Source organism: Hyaena hyaena, unplaced genomic scaffold (genome assembly GCF_003009895.1).
Source record: "Hyaena hyaena isolate Hyena2069 unplaced genomic scaffold, ASM300989v1 scaffold_733, whole genome shotgun sequence".
NCBI classification, from domain to species: Eukaryota; Metazoa; Chordata; class Mammalia; order Carnivora; family Hyaenidae; genus Hyaena; species Hyaena hyaena.
The window spans coordinates 403,655-412,091 of NW_024081367.1; the positions used below are offsets into that span (position 1 = coordinate 403,655).

Here is an 8,437-nt window from a genome sequence, read left to right on the forward strand (position 1 = left end):
CTCTGGTGATGGGCATGGAGGAGGGCACTTGTGGGGATGAGCACTGGGTGTTATATGGAAACCAACTTGACAATGAACTATTTTAAAAAAAGAAATAACCAAACATTTAAAAATAATTTTAAAAAATACAAGAGACCCACTCCAGAGGCAACTGCAGAAGGAGATAAAACATCAGCTCTCATTTGGAGAGCTCAATGGGAATGCACGGCTTTTAGGGTTTTAGGGTCACAGGGTCTGCAGTTCCCTCCTCCCAAGCTTACAACTAGGAGTGACCCATCTGGAGAAAATTGGGGACAGCAGAGCAGATGCTTTCCTGTGTGCAAGGGGCAGGACAGACGAAGAGAAGAGAGCTCCCAGGGCCAGAGCTTTATAATGGATTAGCTCCAAGTATGTGAGCGTTGGGGACCATGGCTGTCTGAGCACCCGCTCTCCCCCAGGGCTGGGGTGAGGGAGCAGGGGGTTTACAGGCCATCTGGTATTCCTCTGGAGGACCCCATCCCCAGGGAAGCCTGAGGGTCCCTGAGGGAAGTGGGAAATGCAGGGCACAGGCTGGGGGCATTGGGATGAGTTCTAGGGGCCAGATGAGCTGGTTCTAGCTGTCAGGGCCGCAGGACACCCACAGCTGCCTGCTCGTCAGGAGGGGCCACGGGGCTCGGGGACACCCTTCTGAGACTAAAGAGAGAGCCGTGGAGAGCAGAGAGCAAGCAGGACAGTTCCTTGTCTCCCGTAGCCCCTCCCCCCTGCAGACCCCGCCTTCCTGATTCTGTTCTATGTGACTGTCAGCTCCGTGTGGCATCCATGAGACTAATCACCCCCCTATGATGTAGTGTCTTGTGTGGCTCCGACTTAGGGCATAAACTGTCATGCTATTCAGGCTGAGAAGTAGCCTGCCCTTCCCTTCTGGTTCTCCTTGGCTCCTTATCAAGGGGTGAACTGTGTCCCCCAATCCTGCAATTACATGTTGGAGTCCCAGCTCCAGGGACCTGAGAACGTGACTGTGTTTGGAGAGGTGACCAGGTAACATGAGTCAGCCTTCATCCAACCTGCCCGGTGTCTTCACAGGAAGAGATCAGGACACAGAGGGACAACGGGGTGAGGACGCAGGGTGAGGAGGGCCATCTGCCCGCCGGGTAGAGAGGCCTCAGAAGCAGGCGGCCCTGCCCACGCCTGGATCTCAGACCTCCAGCCTCCAGTACATACATTTCTGTTAGGTCCTCTCACTCTGGTGCTTCGTCAGGACAGCCCCAGAGAACCACCCACTTTCTGTGGGGGCCTCTGGGTGTGTGATGGGGTTCAGGGGCCCTGGCACCCACCCCCAGCTGGAAAGGGCACAGGGATGTTCCAGAGGACCCGGGAGTCAAGTCAGGACCCAGCACCTGGGCTGAGGGAGAGCCAGGAGGTGGGGCAGTGCTGGTGACCCTTCCTCCTCCCTTCCCCCCTCCTCACTGGTCGGCCAGTGGCTTTCAGACTCTGGGTGACACCAGGGCCACTTTGAGGGGTTGTAGAAGATGCAGACTCCTGGGCCCTGACCGCAGAGATCCTGACACATGACCTCGGCCGGGAGATACACCCAGAGGACGACACGGACACATTCAGCTGCTCTTGCTGCCATGTAACTGTTAAGTCCGCTGACATGGGTTTTCTTCCCTGAAATGGCCCCTGAGTCCTGACATTGGTGCTGGTTCCCAGGATCCTGCCCTCAGATCTGTGAGGGTCTGTGACTTTAAGAGCTCCTCCCACACGTTTATCTGGATGGTGGCATGTGAGAGCAGAGGGTTCCTGCATGGGGGGCTCTGACCATCAGGCCAATCAGGGCAGGGCTGGGATGCAGGTCAAAGAATGACTTTGCTTCTCAAAACACTGTAAAACTGAAAATAGGAAGGGGGCCGGGGAGGGGGGCAGTGTGGGGGCACACGACTGGAGGGTCAGCAGGGTAGACTGGCTGTAATCTAAGGCCTCTGACAACGGCATTTTTCTTTCCGAGAGCTCTCCAGCACAGAGACCTGTGTTTAATAACATCACCCTCCAGTAGAAGAGAGGCAAGATTTGGACAGCCCTCTGCCGGGGAGCTGTCTCATCCTGATAAATGGAACAGCATCCCGCCCACTGTGAAAAGTCCCAGTGTTAGATTAAACATATCAATCCTGTTTGTTACCTTCTCTTATTCACCAAGTGGCACCTGGCCGGTCTCTGGGGGTCTGTCTTTGATGGCCTTTCACAGGAAGTGACACGGTTCAGCACCAGGCACCGTGATAATTGTCGTGCAGTGCTCCTGGCCCGGGAGAGCAGCCATGGAGAGCTGGATGCTGTCCTGTGACAAGGCTGGGCAGGCCCTGTGATTGGTGTGGAATCACGGCTCCTTGGGAACCCTGTAAGATGCTGGTAGGAAAAAGCCTGTTTCTGTAGATGTTCGAGCCACATCAGGCAGGTACCTCATCCCCGAGCTGTTCCCCTCTCCGGAGAATTGTTCTCGGTGGATGGAGCCTTCTTGCCCTGTGGCAGGTCACACCCCCTGCCCCAGAGTTTATGCCCCATTCTGGGGGGGGGGCAGACTTCGACCAAGGCAGGCATGGGGGTGGTACACAGCTGGCCCTCATCTGAAGGCAAAATTGACGCAGGTGCAACCCCTGCTTCAGTGCTCATGGGGGGGGTGGGGGTCACACTGAGGCTGATTCAGTCCAGGGAACTTTTCACTTCCCTCCTCTTCCTCTCTGCTCTCCTTGCTCCCCTCCCTGAGAGCTGGCCCTCAGTCGCAGAGCCTGAGCCCCACCTTAGGCCTTGCTTCTGGTTCCCCCAGGCTTGGGACCCAACCTCCGGGGGAGAACTTCTACAGGGACTACATTCCTGCCTTGAGAGCCTCCTCTGCCAGAGTTAGGGACCTAATGAAGAAGCAGATTGACCCCAGGATGTGGGTGTGAGGTCTCAGGAGATGCAGATGAGCTCCTGGAAGGCTCCCTGAACCCGCCTGGCTTGTGGCAGGGGCATGTCCCTCCTTGGGAGATGAAGCCTCCTTCCCTGCCTGGAGACCATGCAGAAGTCATAGAGGAGTAGGTACATGGCACGGATGACGGGGCTAGTAGTGCAGGGCTGGGGCAGGGCTCAGGGAGATGATGGAGGGGAGGTTGGTGCAGGGCTGGGGCAGGGCTCAGAGGAGGCAGTGCTGGGACATGGTGCAGGGGGTTGATGGGCCCCAGAACTGCAGTCATAGGGCAGCACGCATCTGTCAGAAGCAAGTTATCTAGTGGGCAGCAAGCTCAGAATGGTGGCAGAGGCCTGATCAGCTGAAATCTAGATCAGTGACCAACGGAATGTGGTCCCCCAGCACACGATGATGGGCAGCCAGCAGAGAATGCTTAAAATGTTTACTCAAGCATGGTCAAGGATTTGAGGCCAGCTGCCCTAATTGCACATGACCCCTGCTGCATTTCTAAACCCAAGCTCATTCATGGGCTGCAGGAGAGGCCCGGGCCCCTGAGGAAAGGCACTGTGGTAGAGCTTCAGGTGGCCATAGACAGTCTTCCCCAAAGAAATTTGGGGTCATTTGTTTGGACGACTGTCCATGGTGCCAAGGAAGCTGGTGGGGACCAAGTTGCTCTTGACGCTGGGGACATCTGTGCCCACAGGAGCAGGGTGGTCTGCATTCATGCAGGGTGGGCAGCCATTCACATGTGTGTCCTGTCCAGGGCCGCGTTTTCCTTTGCTCTCCAGCGCTGGGTAGTTCAAAGGGCTGATGGGAAATCCTGTAGAGTAGAGCATGGTCCGTCCTGTCATCAGTACTGTGTGAATGGACTCTCTGAGGAAGAAATGGCAGGTACGTTGGAGGCCTTGGTGACAAAACACAGTGGGTCAACCCCAGAGCCCTCCCCTCAGGCAGCCTGTCCATTCCAGAAACTGAATCCTGACCAAACACACTCAGAAGAATGTTTTCTCTTCTTGAACTGGGCCTTTCTGTTAGGGCTCCTGGTGAAGGCTCAGTTATGGAAGTTTCATTCTTGAGACCCCAGCATGCCTGTTCCCACCAGGTGAGTTCCCTGCTGTCTCTCAATCTGCTAACTTCAGGCAGAGAATCAAGTCTGCGTGGGTTCGACTGTGGATCTTGAGAAGGTTTACAGCCCCGTCTTCCAGCACCATGGACAGCATCCCTGGGGGGGGGGGCTCTAACAACCCAGGGAAGCTGAGCCATGCTTGCCTGAACCTGAGGTGGGGTGCTGAAGGGGCCGCCTCACCTGTGACCGAGTTGCCTGGTGTCTGTCACACCTAAAAGCTGCATCCAGACTCCTGTGCACCCCAACATCTTCCCAGATGGATGTCATGGACCCGACAGCCAAAAGGGGCCTGTTATCTGACGGTGGTTAATGAAACTTCTGGTTTGGGGATGGCCATGTTGACCCTCCCGTTTAGATGAGCAAGTCCGTGGTGGTGTCAGGGAAGTGAGATGTGGTTCAGTTTCCTTCTCCTCATCCTCTGGGGCACCAGGTGACCCCCTTCGTTCCAGGGAGCCTCGTGGCCTCCTCCATGTGCCTCTGGCAGAAAACACCTGAGTGAAAATAAGGGAAAGGCAGGTCCTGGTTCTACCATCTTGTCTCTGAGGGCAGACACGAAGAAGGTGTCTTCACGTCACAGCCCCCGCCGTGGTGCCTGGCCCGGCGATGTCTGAGTGTAACGAGTATGGATCTGTGACTTCACCTTCTCTGGTGTTCCTAGTGAAACATGTTCACCAACATTGGTCAATATTTTCAAGTGTTTTGGGGGGACTTATTTGAAGAGGCTCAGAATATGGGGCTCAGACCACTGTCATCTTTTCATAATCAAATCCCTATCCCTATCCCCACCTATGTATGTCTTTCCTCCTGGAATCATCACTCTGAGCAGGCCCATGACAGTCAGAGGGGAGCTCTCCTATTTTTTATTATCATCATTTTCTACAGATGGACTGGACACTCCGCAAATGTTAACAATGACAAATCACCGGCCCCAGTGACACCACAATCACATAATGATAGTCATTACACTGTGGCTGTTTGATGGGCTGAGCAGCAGGAGCCAGGGACCCAGCTCGGCTGGAGACAGACGCCTGGGCAGCAGCTGTGACACAGCAGAGGGCCTGGGTCCCTTGGCACCACCCTTGCCTGGGCTGTGGCCACACCTGAAGAGGTCCTCCCTCTGAGAGGTCAGGACCAGATGAGCAGCTGGCTGAAAAGCTACTCAAAGTCATGAGCTAACATCCTGGGGCGGCCCTACCCACTACTGAAGGTCACTGAACCAATGCCCTACCCAATTGCCACAAACGAGGGGGCTTCAAAACAGAAATCTCTTGTCTCATGATTCTGGAGACCAGAAGTCCCAAATCGAGGTGTGGGCAGAGTTGGTTTCCCGTGAGGGCTCTGAGGGGGCATCTGTTCCAGACCTCTCTCCCAGCTTGGGGGCTCCCAGCAATTCTCGGTGTTCTGTGGACTGTAGAACCATCACCCCAACCTCTGCCTCTGTTGTCACATGGTCGCCTTCTCTGTATCTCCATGTGGTCCCCTCTTTATATGGACACCAGTCATGGGGCCTAGGGCCCACCCCATGCAGTACAACCCCATCTTAACTTAATTGCATCTGTAAAGACCTCCTTCACAGATAGGGTCACACTTAGAGGTACTGAGTAGATGTGAATTTGGGGGTCACTGTTCACCCCAGGGCAGTTGTTGAGTCAAGACTGAATGGTGGCCTGTAGACTGCAGGCCAGATGAGCACAGAGCTTTCCTCCACACCCCCCACAACGGGGTGGACCTGGCTGGGGAAGGGCTCTGCATGGGTCCTGCCCTCTTGTTCTCCTGTGGAATCTTCTGGCTTTAGAGGAAGGAAGGCAGGCACAATCTGTTTCCTACTGAGGAAGCCTGGAGAGCCTCCTCCTTGGAAAACTGCTGGCAAAACACAGAGCTGAACCCATGAGGCAGGGCCTGACTGGTGGGGAGGGAAAATGTGCAGGTGGATGAACAAGGGAAACAAGGCTCGTCACTGTATGAAGTACCAGAGTTACTCCAGCAGGAAATTAAATCGGAAAGTCCGTCTAACGGGTGAGAAGAAGAGAGCCTTCTTTCTCCTGCAGATCATAAAACATTTCATGACACATCAAGTCCAACACGGACACCCTGGGGCCATATCTGAGCACAGTCAAGATGTCTGAACCACAAAATGACCAATCGCCCCACCCTGAGCTCCGTGAGCAACCGTGCCTGCTTACCCCTGACATCTTCCACCTCACTCTGTTGTTAGATACGCCATCACAGGATTATCCACACTTCCCGACAGCATTGATCCAGAGCAAAGCCCCAAATGTCCCCCCAAAATCACCAGATACAAGCCCAAATCTAGAATAAGTTCTTTCTAACACTCTCTCCCTGAGACTCTCTGTGGCTCCCCACGGTGTGTGAGCAACCTTATTGCGGTGAGACATGAGGTGTGTCGTGTGCCTTCCTGATGGCCTTCGGTGGCAGTGCATTGACCCCAGGAAATAATCACAGTTAGCAGTATGAGCATTATTTTGTGCCAGGCACTGAGCTGAGTAACTTTGTATATAGTACCTCATGTTACACTCATGTCAAACCTTGGGGTACTTACTATAAGGTGGGAGACTAAGGCATAGAGGGGACATCTCTTTTTTTTTTAAATTTTAATGCTTATTTATTTTAGAGAGAGATACAGAGAGAGCACAACCGGAGGAGGTGCAGAGAGAGAGGAAGACAGAATCCTTTGCAGGTTCCAGGCTCTGAGCTGTCAGCACAGAGCCCGACGTGGGGCTTTGAACCCATGAGCTGTGAGATCATGACCTGAGCCAAAGTTGGACACTTAACTGACTGACCGCCCAAGCGCCCCTAGCGGGGACATTTCTGGTTATGCATATCTATACCTATGTGTGTATTTATGTCTATATACAGTTATGTGTTTTTGTGTATATCTATATCTGCACCTACACCCACATCTGCATCTATCTACACCATCTGTATCTTTCTGTATGTCTACCTCTATGTGTCTCTGGTGTATGTTTGTGTCTATGTGTGTATCTATGTATACATGTGTATTTTCAACCTTACCAGCTGTTACAGATGAGGAAGTTGAGGCCCAGAGATGCTTCGTGACTCACCTTAGGCCACCTGGTTAGTGAGTTGCTTGTCCAGACAGTCAGCCCAGAAGCTGTGCCCTGGAAGGGGCCACTACACAGCACAGACGTTTGGTTTGTTCATGGCTGTGTCTGCACGTAGTAGGTGTTCGATAATATCTGTTCAGTGAACAAGTACATGAATGCATGAAAGAATTTGCTGCTCTTGGGAGTATAAATTATTACAGGTCTTAGAACAGTGACTTGATAATATAAAGTAAAATTGAAAATACTTCTATTCTACAGCCCATAATGTGCCTCCTGGGGATATAATGAAGGAACATTCACACACATGCACAGAGACACATAAAAGAATATTCAAATTATGTTTTGGATATTGTTGCCCCTGTGTTTGCTGCTGTGAAGGGGAGTGACATCCACATCCATGAAGAGGGACTAATGCATGATGGTATATCCCATGGTAGGAGATCATGTGGCAGTTCAAGTGAATAACTTATGTCAATTTATAAACATGGATGGATCTCAAAGTTACACTATTAAAAAAGGCAAGTTGTGGGGTGCTTGGGTGGCTCAGTCGGTTAAACGTCCGACTTTGGCTTAGGTCATGATCTCACGATTTGTGGGTTTGGGTCCCGCTTCGGGCTCTGCACTGACAGTGCAGAGTCTGCTTGGGATTCTCTCTCTCCTCTCTCTCTCTCTCTCTGCCCCTCCCCTGGTCTCTCTCTCTCTTTCTCAAAAATAAATAAGTAAACTTAAAAAAATAAAAAGACTTAAAGTATTCATAATAATACCATATACACATAGATATGTGTCATGTATGTATTTATATTCAGATATAGCATTTGTTTATATATATGGAGAGGGAAAGAGATGCAGAAAGAAGAGAGGGGTTGAGGAAAAGAAAGGGAAGGAGGGAGAAAGTACAAACAAGGACAGAAGGAAACCCCCAGCTCGGGGGGGGGGGGGCACAGGCCTGGGTGCAAGGCCCCCGAGGTCCTTGATTCCACCTGCAGCATAGTAAGTTTTGGAAAGACCCAAAACACACACAGTGAACTATGGGTGCGGCTTACGTGTTGGGTGCAGGTCACAAGTGTCCGGTATACTGATTGTTTCTTCTTTTCCACGTTTGAGACTTTCCCTTACTGAGAGTGCACAAGAGGGGGGAGGTCCTTGCAGGTGAAGGGCCTGGTCCTGTTTTGGTGGCCATGGAGGGTGGGGGAGGGCAGAGGGAAGGGGCACGTGGCTTGGAGGCCAAGCGGGCACCTGGAGGCGGCCGGCACTGAGAATTCGTACTTTTATATTCTGCAAAATGGGAAGCCACTGAAGGCTTTG

The 8,437-nt window shown here is 52.6% G+C and overlaps 1 long non-coding RNA gene across 1 annotated transcript; it reads left to right on the plus strand.

Annotated features, from left to right (window-relative positions):
- The first annotated feature begins 877 nt into the window (after positions 1 to 877).
- LOC120220911 lies at positions 878 to 2,147 on the plus strand. The gene is made up of 3 exons (XR_005525686.1): positions 878 to 1,279; positions 1,458 to 1,612; positions 1,985 to 2,147. It is a non-coding gene; the product is annotated as an uncharacterized LOC120220911 (long non-coding RNA).
- Positions 2,148 to 8,437: the final 6,290 nt, after the last annotated feature.